The 20,320-nt window shown below is 39.6% G+C and overlaps 1 long non-coding RNA gene across 3 annotated transcripts in view; it reads left to right on the top strand.

Annotated features, from left to right (window-relative positions):
* The window catches only part of LOC111930569 (uncharacterized), a 61,118-nt gene that overhangs the window by 7,840 nt on the left and 32,958 nt on the right, over positions 1 to 20,320 (top strand). For all 3 annotated transcript variants that reach the window (XR_015284537.1, XR_015284536.1, XR_015284538.1), the window contains one exon: positions 4,691 to 4,805. This is a non-coding gene — a long non-coding RNA (uncharacterized LOC111930569). The remainder of the gene's footprint in view (positions 1 to 4,690; positions 4,806 to 20,320) is intronic.

Below are 20,320 nucleotides of genomic sequence, written 5' to 3'. Positions count from 1 at the left end.
GGTAGCCAGACTGAGAAGAACATTTACCACATTACCTCTTCAAAACTCACTTTATTTTTCTTGTTGAGCTGGCCCCCATCCAATGTGACACTCCAGTGTGAGCAGTGTAGTGACAGCAACAGCCTCCATGGAAACACACCAGAGCATGAGGCCAGCCATGGGGTAGACAGAAAAGGCAGCTCTGTGATTTTCCTTAGTCTGAGTGTTTTTGCTCTGAACAATTTTTTTTAATTTCTAAAGCATTATTATGAGTGCCTCTCCTATGCCCTCATGTCTTTGCTATGTCTCTTGTAGCAGTGCAAAGTTGCACTGAACCTGGAAAACCTGGGTCTGATTGCAAGGCATCACCATTCCTCAACCTCAGAAGCCTCCACTCCTCTTTTACATGCTGGAGCCAGGAGGGAACCTGGCTTTCCAACCGAGACACAAATAAATGCTGGCTGCTGTGGGTGGAGGTTTGAATGTGCAGTATGGAATGGCTCTTGTTGACAGTGCCCTGCTGCAGCCTTGGTGCTGCTGTGCCAAAGGTCCTGCTAATTGAATGCCTCTTTTTGGCAAGATGGAGAGAGCAAAGGGAAAGAGCATCTCACAAATTTCCTTCATGTCTCAGAATTTGACATACCCTCTGTCTCTCCCAGGAACAAGTGTATTGGGAAAAGGGTGGGTAAAGGGGAGGTGTTAAGCAGGTTGCTTGCCCAGTAGAGTACTGAGGAGACTTAGATGATCAGGGTGCCTCGAGGACAAACAAAAAAATTCAATGAAACAAAAAAACCCAAAAAAACAAAAAGCAAGAAAACCACCTCCTTAACACCAATGTAGCATCATCAGAGCTATCATCACACCTTCCTTTCCATCATGCTGAAAACTCACTCCCCAGGTAATAGCATGAAAAGTTGTCTAATGCCATTATAATATAATTCATTATATCATTACTTCCTAATATTTATCTGAAATTTTCCTTTTCATACCCTAGACTACCCTGAAGTAAATCTCTGTCTGACTATTCACTGTTTGATGCAGACAGTGAACCAGGTAGCTGTTTGGCATTGTTCCAAGTCTTTGAGCATTTCACAGACAACAGCATAAATCCAGCAAAATTTGTGCACCTACAGGGTACTGCTACTGTGCTAAACTTCCAGCCACCTGGCTTTACATCCACATACAGCATGGCAATACTGAGTTTCACTGCACATCACTTGTAGGCTCCCAGCTCTGAATGCATACCGTGCAGTGGGAAATACCTATTCTAGATGTGTCATGGGGAGAGTTAGGTGCCTGGGATTCACCACAGCCAGAGTACTGAGCAGGGAGTGTCTTAAACTAATCAAGAAAAATGACCAAAAGGATTGTATAGTAAAATTTCCCATCTCATGATGTAAGGAGCCTACACACGGGTTGCAAGGCAATAGTTTTGGCAGTGTGGTTCTATTTTGAGCTGAGCACCTCAGCCATCTTTCCAAGGAGCTGAATTAGCTCTTTTTTTTATTTAAATGATACATCAGTACTCTGACCATTTGTGACATGTAACACAACATGTAACAAGCACATTTTAATGTCTAATGCCTTAATACATGCATTATGAATAGTAATAGTAGTAATAATAATAATAAAAACAGATTAGTCAGACGTCTTTGTCATAACACTTCAGTGGACATCCAGAATTACACTTGTATTCCACATGGACTCCAGCACTTCTGACATTGATTTCTTTGCTTCTCATGTCCTTCCTTTCCCAAGTGCTTTGTTATGTATAAGTTATATACAAGTTATGTATAACACCAGGTCACCTAGGCTGTCTGGTGCAAAATCTTTCAGATATAACAACAGATCTTAATAAATCTGGACACCATTTCCTTCGTTAAATTTCCTCACAAGACTCTTTGTTCCCTGATGTCTCAGGCACCAAGAAAACTAATCATGCATCATAAGGGAACAACTCATCTGGCTTCCTAAGTGATACTTCTCATCTACTGAAATTATCCAAAAATCACCATGGGTTCTAGAACTCCAGTTAACACACTTAATATCAATTTCCACTGTATGAACCTAGGTCCTGAGATCACAATAATTTGAACATCTACGTTATCTTAGTGGTCCTCAGCATGTTTATCAAGTTGTTGATACAGCCTATGAATGTGTGAACTTCACAGGATCTTTCACATCATTTTTCACCTTTTCTCTTCTTCATGTATTCATCCTTCTTGCCTGTCTCTCATTCCAAGAAAGCCTGATCATTCCAGCATTTTTACAGTGTAATACATTAAAAAGAAACTTTGTTGGCTACTTTTAAAGTATTTTATATTGCTTTGTATCACACTATCACACACTACAATACAGCAAAGAATGCCATCTAATTTACATAAAGTCACACAGAGGTTAATTAGTATATGGAGGTTAATTTCAAAAAGAGTGCACTAGGAAAAATGCAGGAAAAAGCAATTGTTTTCATAATTGGTTTTGTATGCACACCTCCTTCTATGTTTTACAAATGTACTCAGGAATTTCTGTCTTCATTTTCTGGGAAGATTGCGTATCAGGTAGAAAGGAATTCTGACACTGTCTGTCTGAGTGATTACTTGCTGACCTTTTGTTTGGGATATACTATTAGGAAATACTGCCATCACATGCCATCACAATTGCATGGTGAGCACTGTAATGCTACTGTAATGCTTGCATGCATCCTCTGCAGTGGAACAAAAATAATTCCCAGTTGTCTTTCTACTTGCATAATTTGATACAAGCATCACATTAGAAATAATACATGTAGATACAAACCTCACATTAGAAATAATATGTTCCCAGCTCTGTAGACAAGGAATGGAGGGAAGATGTTAACTTGGTGAGCCCACATGCTGGAGGAAAAGCAGGACATTAGTAGGGAGGGGCAAAGGTGATTATTTTTCTGTTTGAGAAGAAATATTCTAGGGGTTATCAGAGACTGATCCCAGGTGACAAAGGAAGAAGGCAATCTCTGAGCCTTGCTGGATTCATCTCTGAGTTTCAACACTCAGATCTGTGTATTGGCTCCATAACCATCTCTAGATCCTGTGACTTCAGCTGAAGTGGTTAAGGTTTTCAACAAGAGCTTTGATGGACACAGTACAGCTTAATTTGAAGACACTTCTCTCAGCAATAATAACATAGATTTCTACTATCAAGACCCAAAAACCATGATGGGCTATATATACTACAGAGTTTTTAATGAGTCATTAGCATTATCATTTATTGCAACTAGATGTCTGCTTGAGCTTGGATCTTGATAACCTAGATCTACTTAACAGTGTTGAGTTTGGCTTTTGAAATAAGTCTTAGAATCCTTGTGTTCAAAAAGGCTTTAGAGCTACTCTAATCCCAAAATGTTTCTTTCTCGGAAGTAGGAGAAATCCCTGCAGCAGGGTTGAACAGCAATAGCAGACTATGGAGACTGCAATGTTATTTCTGTCTCTCCACCAAGCTGGTTAGACACCTAACAAAGCAATTCCAGTGGTGGAACCAAGGATCTACTCAAGCTCCTGGTAGAAATGGAGCACCTCCTGCCCCTGGATGCAGCATTGAAACCACGGGCACACCATGCTGCCTTCCTGACCACTCCTCCCCTCTCGCTGCAGCAGCAAGGTAATGGCTTCACCACAGCTCCTTAGAAGGATGAAGTGGGTTTGCAATTCTGTAAATGTTATTTCTGGTGAACATTTGTACAGAAGATGCATAGAAACCAGACCTGATGCAAGCCTTTCCATGATGAGCAGATATATAGTGGTACAGCCGCTCCTGGGTCACACAAAACTGGATGCTACATTTGGCAGGGGTAACAAGGTAGTCAGCACCCTTCCATTTCCCTTGGTCATGAATGAATCCGTCCTTGACAAGAAACATCTCTGTGTTCATTCAAAAGATGAAATATAATCAGAATACCAACAATCAACATTGAACTTATTTATTCCATCTACACATCCATTGTTCCTTATTATTCTTGGTGCCTAGGAAAATGTTCTTTCTCTTCCTTTAAACAACTCTTGTCCATTGTTGCTGTTTACAATCTCCTTATTGTTGCTGAGGGTTGTCCTATTCCCTCCCTGTCATCGTTTAGGAAAGCTAAATGCATTTCATTATTTTAATCTTGAAAAGTCAATCCCTTAATTAGAATCTATGGTTGTAGAGCTACACTGGTGTCCGCAGTCTGAACATCACTAAAGCTGTTTTCTTACAAATTGTGCTCACAGGCAGGACATTTGTTACTGTTATTGATGACATTAATTTGTTTGGGGGTTTTGATTTTGTTTGTTTGTTTTTTAAAGACTGTTTATCTAGGTGAGAAGCAAAAGCCAAAATTCATTAAGTCATATTTTCACAGGATCAAAGCATAAAAGGCATAGAAAGCTATGATTTTCTTGGCTGGGATTTTAAACTGAAACATGCAAAGACAAATCTAAAAGTCTGGGGTCTGTAGACTGAGCACATCAAAATCTCTCAGTAAAACATGGAAATTTTAAGAACATGCTTTTAAAAGGAGGCTGTCAAATGCTGATCTGCTCTCTTCTACCAATTCCTAATGAGCATCAAAAATGTGGAAACAATAATTCATTCCTAATCTATCAAACATATTTTGCTAAAGAGGCATTTGGAAATTCAGTGGGAACAGTAATGCCAAAAAAATATTGCTTACCTTGTCCTTTCTCTCTTTTGTCTCCAGTTTTGCTCACTGATCACCCTATATGCAAGCTTTTAGGAAGAATTTTGTTCTTCTAGCATGCAATTGAAGAAGAATCAAAAAACCTTTACAAAGACACTGCAATGACTTTTTGAAGGTAAGTTTTGATGAGCCTCTCAGTTTGTCATTTCTTTTCTACATACTTAGGGATGTAAATTTTTTACATATGCCATTGGCCTCCACAGCACCCTACATAGTAGTTTAGGCAATATATGTAATAACTGCTACCTGAGGGATACATCTTTCACCCTGTACATAAATTTACTGTAGCTTGAAAGTTTCTTTTGCTGGGATATGTCCCATTTGATTCCGTTCTGCTTAAATCAACTTTTTCATTACACATAATTTAAAGTTGCGTTGTTTGGACATACAATATAGTGCTATTCCATCAAGGTGTGTTCAGAGTGTGTTTCTATCCATTTCCTCTGGCCACAGAGATTGTTAGGCTCAACTGTGTAGTGTGGCTTCCTCTACAGTGCTCAGGATGAACCCAGCTCTACCTATCCACTACCTTATGCAGTCAATTCTCCTGTGTCCCACATTGTCATCTGCTATCTACTTCCAGTCTAAAAAGCAGCCTTTAAAAGGCATTTCTCCTTCACTTGGGAGATGAATCTAAGTAGTTGGGATTTCCTAGGCCTTGCCATGGCTGCAACTGCTTTTTCCACATCAGTCCTAGACTTGATGTGGCCTTACCTCTGGTGATAAGCACCAAAATAGCACCAGATCACACTGATGATTTAGCTGTGTGACTAATAGCACGCTAATGTTTGGACCTCTGCCCTGGTTGCCCACACAGATATGACATGAGGAAAGCTACCTGTTGGGCCATACCATCACCATGCTTTTGGGGATGCCCCTGTCTTTGTATATGAGCTTCTCAGCATTCAGTAGTGCACCTGCAACACCTATACATCCTAAGGGGTACAGCTGAGGCAGACAGGCTTCTCCTCCCTATTCTCCTTCTGCCCATGCAGCCTTTCCTCTACCACCCCTTAACTTGAGCAACAGAGTCTACTCCCTCTACAAATCTCTCCAACACTGTGATTTAAGCATTCTTGAGATTTTTAAGAGCTGCAGCCTAAAAACCCGATAGTTCAAAAACCTTCCTGTTTCCAAGGTGAGGTGGCAAACACTGAACACCATGAAAGCTGAACTCAGAGCCCAGTAGGTTAAGGCCCCTCTGGGAATTTCAGACCAGGTTGGGCGTCTTGTCTGGTCAGTCTGGATTATGACAGGTCTTAGGTGAAAGACATGAGGCATTTCCTGACATTGGGCTGTGTCTGAGCTGGTTCAAAACTTTTATTTGAAGGATTTAACAGCAGACTAGGATGTTTCTGGAGAGTAAACATCAAGTAAGTTAGACAGTGCTAAAGAATCAGTGGGCTGGATCCCTGGGATTTAGGCATGTGGATTTTGTCCAAGTCCCAGTATAATTCTGAAAGATGTACGTGTTGCTATTAATGCCTGTTCCTCAAAAAAAATCTGGCAAAAAAATTCATGTGCTAACACCTATATACCTATATAGCCATATATCTGCTGGCTTTGATTTTCAGTGAAACCTGTGTTTACACAGCTAAATGATGTGTCTGCATCAAAAGGCCCTTGGCATCCAGCTTGCCACTGTGCATTGTACACTACAGCTCTGTCCCAGGCCCAGGGTGAAATTCTCTGACGCACAGCCATCCTGGTACTGTAAATGGAGAGATTCATTCCTCCTGCCTAAATAGGAGACAAACTAGCTTTCAGGTAGCACAGAAAAACAGCAGTGAATACTTTACCGCCTAAAAGAGTAAAAAGCATCTGTAGAAGGAAGACCCAACCTTTAAAAGCATAAAAAATACTTAAATTTGGCAGAGAACAAAATATTTTTAAATTATGCAACATGAAACAGTTACTGACACTCCTACTGAAACATGACACTGGTTCCAGGATGTTCAGGCACTCCTGCTGGGATAGATAATCTGCATTTAAATTACAAGATTCAGCCATATGTCTGGCTGGAAAATGAAAAGGGTGGAATGATAGATACTACCTTGTGTTTCTTCTCTTGGAGTCTTTTTCGCCCTGCTCAGTCACTCTCATGCACTGAGGTCTGTTCCAGGATAAACCCTCTTCCTATTAGATAATATCCAAATGTCTCCAGGGCCTGTTTCAGAATCCAGCAGACTCTTTTTTTTTCTTTAGAAACCATATATCAAATCTTTGGTGGGAGCAAGCTTTTGACTAATACTCCCCTCTGGTTATTTAACTTGTAATAATGTATCAATTTAACCATGCAACTTTTATTTGAGATTTAGGCTATGACATATGTTCGGAGATTCATACTGTTCAATTTAGGAAAAGACAGATCTTCTTCATTTACAAAAAGGGTACACCCCCCCTATCCACTCTTGTGTGTCTGTGTGTACATGTGTGTGTGTATGAGTTTTAGAATAAGAGATCAGTATTTCTCTATCATTCAAGTGATTTTTTTTTTTTCTCAGCTCGTGTTGACTATCTTTTGCTATTATCTTCCAGGGAAAAAAACTTATTTTTGTTTGACCTTCAAGTCAAAGCAGCATCTTCTTTGTAGCTGCTGAATATATTCTGTAATAGCTTGGGATTTACTTTGTTTAGACTCTGAGAAGTTGCTGTTATAATATTTCCAATAATTTAGTTGTGCATTCTGAACCAAAACAGAATTAATTGGTGAGGAAAAAAAAATAAATCTCAGTTCTACTATTATGAAGAAGAAAATCTAAAGCAGCTCAAGATAAAAAGATGTTTGAAATATAGAGACTTTTCTCACATTTTCAGTGTCTTAATATTTTTTTGGCTTTTTTTGACATGTCATTGCAAATGGCTTGGATTCAAGAAACACAGAACGATACAGGCTTAGTGATTTGGTCATGGTACCAGTGGGTGGTAAAGGCATGATCTGGGTTTAGAAATCTGGTTGCTGTGCTCTTCAAATCAGAAATACTCCCATAATTTATAGCAATCATTGTAAACCACTCAGGTAGCCAGAGAGGACACTGCACAGCATCAACTCATTGCCATGCTTGTAAATGCCACTTGGAGTTTGATGGGGACATTTTTAAGGTACACATGCAAAGAGCTGAGCTGAAAACTGGTGCTCTTCTGAGGGAGAACCTGCTTTTCTGGAAAAGACCATTTTGCAGGTGAGCAACACAGCGGTCAAAAGAAGCCTTACTGTGGTTTACTTTCTGTTCATCCAGCCTTGCTCTGCTTTGCCCTCCCTGCTTTTGAGATCCTTCAGTTAGATTGAGCCCTGACTGACCCCTGGCCAAATTGGTGTGGTATGAGGAATGTCACTATCACTGGGAATGACAAGGAAACTCTATATGCTCCCAGGCTGCTACCTGGATTCTGCTGTCTCCTGCCAGCAAGGCAGAGCTTTGAATTCATCTGTCACCTGCAGATCTCAGTGCTTTTATCACCACTTTTAAAAAAAAGTGGAAGAAGAAAAAGCGGAAGAACCATTAGTTTAGGCCAAGTGTGAACTGATAAAAATGTATGTCTTTGTGAATTGCTCTTAGAATTGTCACTGGTTTCTAGTAAGAGCAAAGAAATACAAGAATTAGTATAATTACCCAGAAGGCACTTATTTTCATATACTCTTTGTTGTTGTTTTATTTCAGGACAGGCTTAATTAGAAGTAAGCGCTGGCACTAATCATATGGTATATGCTTCCTTTTGGAGCTTTGAAAGATCTTGCCTTGTGAGGGTGATAAATCATCTAAATGAGCATGCATGAAAACTTGTAAAATGTAATTTGGTACAGAACTTCTCCACACATGGCACATATCCTAGGCAAGTGTTTTATAAGAGAGGCCTGAGAGTTTTATGGAACACAGTTTGGCATATAGCATAAATAAACTGAACTTTGCATATAGGCCATACACAAAATACTAGATATCTGCTTAAAGAAAGACAGCATGACAAACCTCTAGGAGCCACAAAGTCTACCTGGTACATATTATGCATCTCAAAAACAATTGCCTAATGTTCGTGCTGATGCCAAAAGAACCCTTTGGGTCTTTCTGAGAAGAATACATACATCAGCTTCCATGAAATATGTCATCCCTTTCACTCATTTTAGTAAGGAAATACCAACAAAACACTGTTTTAAAATAGCTTTAAGGATCTGATATAAATCAACAATAGCCAGGAAATTTAAGAAAGCCAAAGACTGACACTCCCTCTTCAGCACATTACACCCTGTTTTTCCAAAAAAAAAGCTAGAAACCTTGGGTATCCCATCTCATTTTCAGTTCTTGCTATGTCAGAACCGAAACCCTATGGAAAAGGTACCAGCAACAACAGAAGCTTCCACCTCAGACCTTACATGGCAAGGGCGAAATCACGAGAAGTCATATGTGCTTTACATAAAATATCAGCAACTTTTTCCCCTGAGACATGACCATGTCTCAGCAGCTGAGACTGAGTCCCTGTCCTACCCAGCTGCTCTCACCCCGAGCTGCTGCTGGTGCAGACACAGTGGCCTGAGGAAGGGAGAGATGCTGTACACATGCCAGAGGAGCTGCTCCCCAAAGCCTGTGCGGAGGACATTTTCCATTCTGGCTTTGGTTCAGGGGCTGAGGTGATCCTAAGGCAGTAACACTGCCAGTACCACTGCTGCCAAGCCTGTTGGCTCCCAGCAGCCTCCAGAGCTGCAGCACAGCCCCCCCTGCACTGTCACAACTACCTGAAAGGAGGTTGTAGCCAGGAAGGGGTCGGCCTCTTCTCCCACGTAACAAGCAATGGGACAAGGGGAAATGACCTCAAGTTGCCTGAGGGGAGGTTTAGATTGGATATGGTGGAAAATTTCATCACCAAAAGGCTACCCAGGGAAGTGGTTACGTCCATCCCTGGCACCATTTAAAAGATGTGTAGATGTGGTGCTTAGGGACATGGTGGATTTGGCAGTGGTTGGATTCAGTGATCTTTTCCAACTGAAGTGATCCAGTGATTCTTTGAAAATATTGGATTCCAGTGCAGAATTAAATGATAAAGGAGGATTAGTAAAGGCTTTTTTAGATAGGTTACTGCTTTTCTTCTGGTCTCTTCTGTTGCAGTGATATCTGCAAGTTATTAAGTGCCAGTGTCTATTTTGGACCCATGGAAAAGGAAGGAGACATCTTCTCCAAGGACTTCTGGGCATCTCTAGCCCCATCAGCCTTATCCTAAAGCAGCAGCTTCTCTGGTCCTATGCCTTTTGTCCCAGGGCCCTCCCCTTGTCATGCCTGCACCTAGGGGATTCCTCCCAGACAGAGGCAGAGCTGTCACCAGCTCTGCAGCAGCAGGAATGTCCCAGAACACAGGGTGGTAAGCCAGCACTAAGGTCATAACAGGCCTGAATGAAAGCCCCACCTCCTTTTGCTGCTCTGTAGTCCTAGTTACAACCTTGATTCATAGTGAAACAATTTGGTGAAGTGAAAAAAAAAAAACAAAACACTTCCCTGTAAGAAGGTTCCTTTTTATTACCAACTTTCACACAGTCAGAGGATGAAATTCCCATGGCAATTAGAGCTCCTAACATTACAGGCACAAGGTTTGTTTTGAGAAAACAAATACATGTCAGCATTTTTAAAGTTATTTTTTCAACCTTTAGACACGTTGGCAAGGCATCAATTCAGTGGGTTTTTTACTTGAAGGCATAGAGAGGAAAGCACAGTACCAGGTGGGAGTGCAATATGCCACTTGTCTGTTAATGATAAAGAGCAAAAATGCAAAGGAGCCATAAAACAGACAAAGCAAAGGAGGAGAGATGCATCCACAGAAGTGGGTGTGTGGCAGTTCCCCAAAGACTGGAGATTTCCCTAGTACTAATATCTAAAGTCATTAGCGTAAAAGCAGCATTGGTTAGGGATATCTGCATAGCTGTGAGTAGCTGAGGGCTTTTGGATTGGTATTTGCTTGTTTGGTTGGGTTTTTCATACCAAGTCTTGCTTTCCATAGTAGCAGTGGTATAGAAATAAACTAAAATCGGTTTACAGAGAGCTCAATAAACACAGTGTAATAATGACCACTCATGCAGCTTCCACCCTCTGCTTATTAAATGTTAGCCTTGAATTTTTGTAATGCAACTTAACAAAGATTACAGCATTTAAAATGAAATGTGATCATTCTGTGCTTTTATCTCAAAGTTCTGCCCTCATTTGTGCTAAGTAACCCCTCTGACTCAAACTTGTTTATTACTGTAAGGTGGGCTGTAATTGTAGTCATCAGCAGCAAACATGAGATAGTTCATATCTAAACAAAAAATTCTGCATTCCTGAACATAAATTTGAGCAGTGTGAAAGATCCAACACATACAATATTTTTTTCAGTCAGCTTGGTGAACCTGTGTTGAACAGGTAAAATGTGAAACCAAGAAAGTAGTGATCAAAAAAGGAGAGGAGAATGTAACAAACAGCACTAGAGCCAGGAGCTATCAGTTTCATCTTTTTCCCTGAAGTGAATCTGTGACACACAGAGTCAGTAGCAGAGGTATTTCCCAAATTTGAGCTCCTGACCTTGCAGCTGGACCCTGCCCCTGCACAGCCTCCCAGTGTCTGCAGCAGACTCGCAGCCAAGCCAGGATGGTTGCGCATACAGACGTGATAACTTGACCAGTGACCTACACAAGATATATTTCCTAACAGTCAGAGGGCAGAGAATTTTAAGGGCACATTACTGCCCCCCCTCCACAGGAGAAACTTGCCCCAAAATGACATCTCTGAGCGGTACAGATATGGTTTCAGATCATGGCAGGGGCTGTCATCCAGAGGCAGAGATTGTGCATGGCAGCTCTGTGAACGTAGCAAAGAACTGGAGGGAAAATATGAAAAGAAGATGAATCTGTTCAGCACAAAACATGTTTATTTTAACTTCTCTGCAGCTTCTGAAAAATCACTGAGCAAAACTCCTGGGTATAAATCAAAGTGAGAGAGGGAAAGAAAAATGGCAAGCGAAAGAAAGTCATTACTTTGATTGGCAATGAAGGATTACTCAGGATCCATAACTGTGTTTACCTAGCTCAGCTTGAAGTTCACCATTCTAAACTTCCTTAAAGAATCTCCTCTTAAAAACAAAAACTAAACTAAAAAAAAAGCCAGTGTTGACAGAAAATGACTTGTGTAATGACAATTGTAAGTTTGGAGTTTGCCACCTATGCTTACACGACTGTTTTCTTTACTATTAAATACATACTTTTTGTAATTTCAAGCTTTGTCTACTAAAAATTTAAATTATAGAATAAAGCCTAAAATGATGAACATAAAGATAGCTATCTGATATTATTTTTATCCTTTCAATTTCATGTTCTTCAGCTGTACCTTAGCACAGCCCAATTTACAGTTAAAGGCCAGAAAGTTAGTAGTACTAGGCACACAGTTACACTAAGTACTGTTCTCACTTGTTCACTATAAGCTCCCTATTTCCTTCTTAAAAGTTGTTTTCAAAAGGATCTGCTTGCATAATTGTGCAGCAACAAGCCCTGGTAGCCTCAATCCCCAAGAATGTTTTCAATGACCTCTTCCTGCCCAGTTTTTCCATGAGAGAGAGAGAGAACTGTTGGGAAAGGGGGAGCCAACAGTGTTACCAGAGGCTAAATGAGTAGACAGATGCAGAATAGAGATTAGTGTTTTAGGAAAGAAAAAAAAAAAAAAAATCCCCCCCTGCCTGGTGTTACAATTGCTTTTAAAAGCAATTTTTAAAAGCATTTAATTTTTTTTTTAAAAGCAGCCTCTCCTTCTAACATTTCATGTCCTTTTTGTAGGCGCTTCCAGCAACAAAGTAGACCATAATTTTAGAAATGAGAATATTAAAGCAGAGGAATGGGCATGCAGCATGGCTGCCAATATCAAACACAGACTGTGGGCTGGTCCTGGCCATGAAGAGGCTGGGCAGCTTAGCATGGGCAGTGTGAGTCAACATGGCCATTTGTGGACAGATAAGTGAGTGCAAACAAAACCAGAGCATCAAAAGTGAAATGTCTGCTTCAGAAGGAAGCCGAACCCGCTAACACACACATACCTGTACCAAGTGTCTAGCAAATCAAGATTTGTTTATTTACTGTATCAGTTTTGGTTATGGAGAGCTCTTCAAAAATCCGAGGGTAAAATAACCCTGAGAAGTTCACGTTATTAGGAATTAATTATTACCCTCTGACAGACACTATTTATCACCATGAAAACCAGATACATTAATTAGAGTACTTCTGGCATCACAGCAAATCTGTTTCCTTCATATCAGATTTTGGTTTAGATTCTGTTTCCAGAGGGACAACAGGAATTGTTAAATGTACCAAACAGCAGTTTAAATATTTTCCACTATGATGAATTTAAATTTGGGCTTTTTTTTTGTCCCTGAATCAGGCTCCATAGTAACCTCTACCACCAAAGAATTATCTTTGCTAGTGAAAGACTAAATTAATAATCAGAGTTTCGTTTTTAACTCTGTCACCTACAGCACTGATACTGAGGATCACAGTTTATTCAGCAATTAACATCTTGTGATGTTGCTGAATACAACGTATTTCCTGTAGCTTAAAAACATGCCACTCCGTGGCAATGCTGAGTAGGCAGCTTTTAAATTTTGGATTAAATCTTAGTGAAAGTCTCCCATGACTCATTCAAATCCTGCTATTACCTTATGTATTGTGATAATGGTGTAATGCAAGGTGGGGATTTAAAAGGACAAGAACATAAATCTTTAGGATTGATGGCATTTTGCCATTGCCTGTGTGTCAAGAGGACAGAGGGAACTTGCTGTGTTACAATTTCTCATCCTAGTCATAGTAGGAGTGCAAAATGAAAGCTTTACATTCAGATTAAATCCTGTGTTTGTCTCCAAGACAAAATCTCCTGTGAGATTAAGACCTACAAATTGTGGTCCCATAGGGAAGAACTCAGAAATTCTCAATAACATCCCAAGGAGGCCTTACCACTTTGTTAGCCACAATCAGCTGCAAATTCCCCACCACCATTTTGGTTGCATTTTTCTCTGAATGGGAGAAAAAAAAATTGGGGCAAGTATGATACCGCAGTGCTCCATAGCTTAGCTATTCACCCCAAATGGTCTGCCTCTTTAAGCAAAGCACAGGCTGGGACACGCTATCTGCTTCTCAGAAAGCCGAAGGTGGATGCCTGCCAGGGATTTGTGCAGCTTCCTGGCTTTGCTGATAAAGAAAGGCCACTGTGAGGTAAACCTCTGCTCTGTCCCTGACACGTTTTCCCAGCGGCTGCCCCGAAACAAGGCACCCGAGAGGACAAGGAAAGCATGGATCCCGTGGTACCACAGCTCGTTGTCTGCACGGGAGGAAGCCTCCGAAGAGTCCGCACGGGCTCCTGCTTCTACATTTAGAAATGTGAGCTTCGAGTCCGAGCATTTGCATCAGCAGGTGGAAAGTATGAGAGAGCACATCTAATGCTGAAAGTTAATGATAGCATTTGACCATGTTAACCAGTAAGTGACAAGGCAGGGTCACGGGAGTTAATTATTCATGTAAGTGACTGCTAAAAGAAATGTGTAAGAAATGTTGGTAGTTTGCACTGACTGCAATGGAAAGTGACTAATCATTTCAAAGTTTAACCTCGGCAGCTCTAAGCAGACCCTTCTGGCTCTTTTTTCCTGGTTTTGTTTTTTCAATCAATATTGTCTACTTCACAGGCAGAACATTACAGGTTTCACAGCAGATAACACCCTAGCTGGCTAGAAGGGCACCTGTGCCATGAAGACCAGAGCTTCAGGAGAGAAGCAATCTGGTTTAGAAGTGTTCATCTTTGGGAGAAAGGGGTGCTTCAGTCTCAACTCCCAAACTCCTGAGTGATGTGATGCCACTCTCCCCAGCTCCCAGTACTTGTGTATTTAAGTTATAACCTCTTTGGGGCAAACTCTACCTTGTTTGTTCTGTGCCAAGCACAATCAGTCCCTGCCTGTCACTGGTGTCCCTTGGCAGTGCCACAATATACACACTAACAAAGACAGACTGCTGATATCTGCATAGCCACAACTGAATCCTCCACTTTAAAAATGTCATTATTTATGTTGGTGCCCAGATAAATTAAAAAATTCTCAGGAAAAATACAATTACTGCCCTGCCAGAACTGCTAAGCTTCTGTGGGACATAGCTGCATAATTTTAAGAGCCAAAGATTCCACTAGACCTTTTTGTTCCAACAATCAAATACCAGTGAGGGAGGTAATACTGACAACATATTGCTCTTCTTCTGTATGCTGAGCTGTTTTATAATTTCTACAAAATTATGGGTCTACAATTAAAAAAAAAACAAAGGCAAGTATAAACTAACATTTTATAACACTACATATGTGCATATATGCAGCACCTTTCATCTCAAGAGTACTTAAAATACTTGAGGTCTCAGAGGAGTACAGCTATCTGCAGACTGGGACACAGCATGTGTTTAACAAACAGTATTTGAGGCTTGAACATGGACAGCAGCAATTTTTCTAATGTACAGCTTTAGTAAGGATAAAACAAAAGGAAAGGCATGTTTAATGCATGTAGCCTTAATAAGATACTGAAACTAAAGGGAAGACAGACTTGGAGAACTTAAATATGAAGAATTTATTAAGTAAGGGTAAAAATTAAATTTGAGCTGTAAGATGAGAGGACAGACAAGTGAATATTATTTTTTTCCTTAAGAAAAAAAGCCTTTAAGGTTATAATTTTGTTATTAAGAAACATAACTTATGTGAAAACTAGAACTCTCAGTGCCCATTGGGGTGGGCAATGCACTTGGACACAACATTTGGGGATACCTTAAAGGGAAGGCTGCAAAATCATCAGGGAAGTTCTGCAAAATGCCTAGTGAAAAAAGAAGAATTGTTCAAAAGCAAACTTTTGGATTTGTGGCATGAAATCCCAGAGGCTGTGGGAATTTCCTTTTCTTCCTGCTCATGTAAGAGGGCTAGAAGTGCTATCTTACTGGGCTCTCAACGAGACAGGGAAGTCCACTTGCAGGATGGGTGAATATGTAGGCATGGTCAGCCCTTTGTTAAATGTTGCTTTCCATCTGTTGCCCAAAATGCCTCTTCAACAACAGAAAACATTGGGAGAAGGATGGTGGGATGCAAGGGGCATAAGTGTAAAAAGAATTTTTGATGTAACTAATACACAAGAATAAATATAAAAGAAGATAAAAAAATTAAATTTGCTGTTGCAAACAATCCAGCGCCAAGTCAACCTACATTAAGGCTAAACTGGTAAGATAAGCATGTAAATTAAAGATTGCAGAAAGCAGAGGTTTGGCTTTTAAGCCACATTGCTCAAGTCAAGAACTATGTCCTCTCATGTGGTACTTGGACAGAGGCAGAGAGACGTGGTAAAGGCTGTGTGGGTGGTTCATAGTGTTCACTTTGCTTTGGCATGGGAAGCCACAACAGTTCTTTGCTTGTAAGCTTTCTGTTGTTTTAAGCATGAATGTCCTTTTTGTCCTCTAACAATACCATTTTTGTTTTTAAGAAGACAGCCTTTGACCCCTTCCTGGAGTAGCAATGAAAGTCATCTGAAAGAGCAGCATGCTGCTCTTCCAAACCTACTTTGTGGTGCTCTCTTTTGATGTCATTGCTGGCATCATGCAAGCCAGGGTGACTTCAAACAACTTTGCTAATCTGCCTTCATCAGCTTATTCCAAGAGTGATAACCAGTGGTAGCATGATTTTTTCAGTTTTTCCTACACCAGCCTCATTCCCTAGGGGTAATTTAATCTGGTGGCTACAGATCTTCAGCTCAATGTTACATCTCCCAGAACAGACAAAAAAGATGGAGAGAGGTCCTGCACTATCCTCTCTTGAAGCAGGCCTGCTTATTTTTTCTGAGTATCTGTACAGCAAAACTTTCAGTTTTCAGTCAGTTTCACTTAGTTTCAGTCAGTTTTGAGTATTCCTTCCTTCCTTCCGTAAACCTACCAGGTTCAGGTAGTGTGAAAGTTCAGATAAGACTTTCAGATAAGTCCTGTATGTGCCAGAGCTCCCTTTACAGTCATTGGATATGATTTAGAGGCAACAGTCATATATTCAGTGTATTCATGGGAACCCCAAAATATCTACTGTTCTGTCCATCTGTCTAGCCTCCAGCTGCCACTGTGACAAATAAGTGAAGCATCTGTCTCACATCAGGCAGTTCTATCTGCACATATTGGTAAGAAGGTGTTTCTCTCACCTGTCTGAGAATGGGCTGGTGTGCCCCCTGGGCATTCCTGTCTCTGTCCATTGATTTAATAGGAATTTAGGTGAGTAGATGTGATGTGATGACTAATTTTTAGATAGCTATAGTGAGATTAAATGAATCCCATCCATCCTGGCACATGATTAATGTTGGAACAGTAAGCACCTTGCACTTTGCTCTTAAATGTTGCAATAACTTTGGTCAGATTTTATGTTTATTTAAAAAGTGTTATTGTTTTTCTTAAATTGATCCTTGTTATAATTATAATCCAATAAATTTTAAAAGAAGCTTTAAAGGATAATGATTTATGTGCCTATGTTCAAAAAACATAAATATCAGACAGCAAGCCAGCAAACTCCTACAGAATTCAGAATACACATTTGAGAAGTGATTTTAAATCCCTATGCCAGTCAAGCAGAGGGAAAAGTATGTACAAGACATACTGCTATATTGTGACAAACCATAAGGAAGCTTTCAGCTATGTAGCATCTTGACAAGCTGTTCAAAATCAAGTGTTTAACTTCACTCTTTACCTTGATAATCTTGGTTTCCCTCTTTGCTTCACACATATATTATGCCATATTTAGCACACAAAAGGAGAAAAAATGCAGTAGTTTCTCTAGAGACAGTCAACTTTCTCGTGACTCTTCTTGTCTTTCATTGTAAGAAAAGCATCCTGTGCTAGATTGTATAGCAAACAGATCTTTGCTAGCAGTAGTCCTGGTATGTGTAATAGGGATTTATGAGGCTGTAGTTCTATGCCTCAGGAATAACTGTGTTAATCTGCCAAAAATACCCCAACCAAACAACAAAAAAACTCCCAAACAACCCCAAACTTAATTTTTTAAGAGAAGTTTTGTCTCTTTAAAAATATGGGCTTTACTTACCTACTCTGAGCAGTGTTCACATTAGTGACATAACCTTAGTGTTCCACTAATGCTCATAAAACTTTCTAACTGTATTTAAAAAATACTTATAGACTCAAAAATGGAAGTCAGGGCATTTCCTATCATAAACAATACTTCTTTTTCAATATTTGATCCACAAATTTAGTTATTCATTGCTCAGTCACACCTAGCATGGTAGTCTTCCAATAAATACCTGCAAGACTTGTTGATTTTCATACATTATCTACATAATTTGCTTTTCTTAGATTGCCCTCAAATCATTGTATTTCAGAGTAGACACCCACCTTTGTGCCCAGATTCAGTGAAGGTAGAATAAGTTTGAAAGAGGGAAGTGATTCTTTTACTTCAATTTACACATGTACCCTGTGCTGTAGGGGAAAAAAGGTATAAAAATAGACATTACTAGCAATAGGAACTCTGGATGAAGGGACTAGCTTAAAGAAAATTCATGTGATTTTGAAAGCACCTATACTATTAAGAGGTCAGGCACATGCTGGTCTTTACTTGTGTCATAATAATGAAGCAGTTGACATGTTACCTGGTAAAAATAACAGCCACTGTACCAAATACAGTCCAGCACTCTACATACAGTGACAGTGACATCTGATGATACTTGTGACAGATTATTATGGTCCTCCATCATAACCGTGCAGCAAAAATTCAAGGCTGCAATAAAAATTAATCTGGCCATGAAACTGGCCTATAGTTATTTTTTCCCCCTTACTACTACAACACTGATGTATAGAAGCCATCAAACATGACTTTGTGAGGGTATTACATGTACATAAAGCTTGCAGAGAGAAATTGATGGTTGCTGCAGAAAACTCAAAAACCAACTACTTAGAGGGTATCTTTTCACATCTCCTGTGTCATTACAGATAGTTCCATGAATATGTGACTTGTATGGTGTTCTGAAAACCTACTACCAGAGAGCTGGTAGTAACACTTCACCTTTTCTGCTAAAACTACAGATTCGACATCTGGCCTGAGTCAAGGAAATTATTCTAATGTAATCACTTAATTGCTGATTTGAAATAAGTCAGTTGTTTTAGTGAAAACCCTAAGGATGAAAGTCTTCTTTACAAAACCATGGCCATCCCTAAGATTCCTCTGGATCCTTAGAAAAGGTAAAGGAGCTGAATACCCAGAAGAAACTGTCATCAAGCTGGATAAAAGCCAGGGGCACTGTGTGTTGCTGCTAGTGGCAGAGCAGTGTCAGAAGACTTCTCTCTGAGACTTACCAAAGCTATTAATACTACACTCATACACTGACTTGGAAGTCAAAAAAAGCACTGCCTCCTGCTAAGGAGAGAAATATAACTATAAACATAAGGGGCTGTAAACTATTTCCTTGGGTTTTCCTCCTCCCCACTCTTGTACTCTCTGCTTTCACAGCATCTGTATAATCCATATGTGGCAATAATTTCATGGACAAACTTGGTGCCGTAGAAGTTGAACAAACCTTGTCAATCACCAAACACAGGAAAACCTGTTGGTGGAACAAATTTACTGCATGCTTTAATTGTAGCCAAAGAGGCCTAGCTTCCCCAATTTTCACGGTTTGTCGTTCGACTACAATTTCTTCCATCCATCTGAAACTTGCTTCAGGTTATATGATGTTTTGTGGTCCATCACAACATGGCATATTACCAATTGATACTATATAATCCATGATGAAAATATGCCCTTAATGCCCCATGACAAAAGGAAAGAATGTGGATATCTTATTTAAAACAGTTGAGGAAAATGGAATACACCTCAGCTCTGTATTTTAAATTTATCATTTTTGTTAAAGCAAAAGAGGTATATAAATAAAAGGTACCTGAAACTTGGATTATTCCTAAGAGGAACTTAATGACTTCAGCTCTTCTGAGCAGGCTTGTGTGGGTTTTTTAACTGCTTCCTATTCATACTTATTTCTGTAATAAATGTGCCAGTAAATTTTTGCATTTATGATATTAAAATCAGCCTTCTGGAAAAAAATAAACAAACTAGGAAACGTTACCCTTTTGAAATCAGTGAAAACAGCCCTATTTACTGGTTAAGATTGCAATTGCACCATTTTTAAACTTTCTTTTAACATTCCATGTCATGATAGCTACAATGCCAACACAAAGATAGGTATATGGTCTCTATAAACAGCAAGCATTGCCAAAGAGAAAATTTCTTTTATGTTCTACAAATTAGTTTCAAACTCAGTGGACATGTGGTTTAAAATTGATTCTATAGGCCTTTAAAATGGTATCCATATATTCTCTCACTGTAATTAGTTTTAAAATTTCTATCAGCCTTTTCCCAGGGATCTGCTTATGAATATTAGCATTATAGTGTTAATATTTTTTGGTTCAGGCTTGTTTGTAAGTAGTACTGTGACAGTACTGTAGGAGAATAATTAATTATGATTTTAAATGCATCCAAATATTTTGAAAAAGAAATAAATAGATTTGATTACTGCTTATGATCTACTTAATGCATATGTAAGTGCATGTTTAAATACTTTGCATTTGCAACTGGAATTGAGCCTTTT

The sequence above is a fragment of the Cyanistes caeruleus genome, chromosome 3, assembly GCF_971803275.1.
Source record: "Cyanistes caeruleus chromosome 3, bCyaCae1.hap1.1, whole genome shotgun sequence".
In the NCBI taxonomy this organism is placed as follows: domain Eukaryota; kingdom Metazoa; phylum Chordata; class Aves; order Passeriformes; family Paridae; genus Cyanistes; species Cyanistes caeruleus.
The sequence above is the reverse complement of the archived record's forward strand: the minus strand, read 5'-3'. Positions and strand labels throughout refer to the sequence as shown.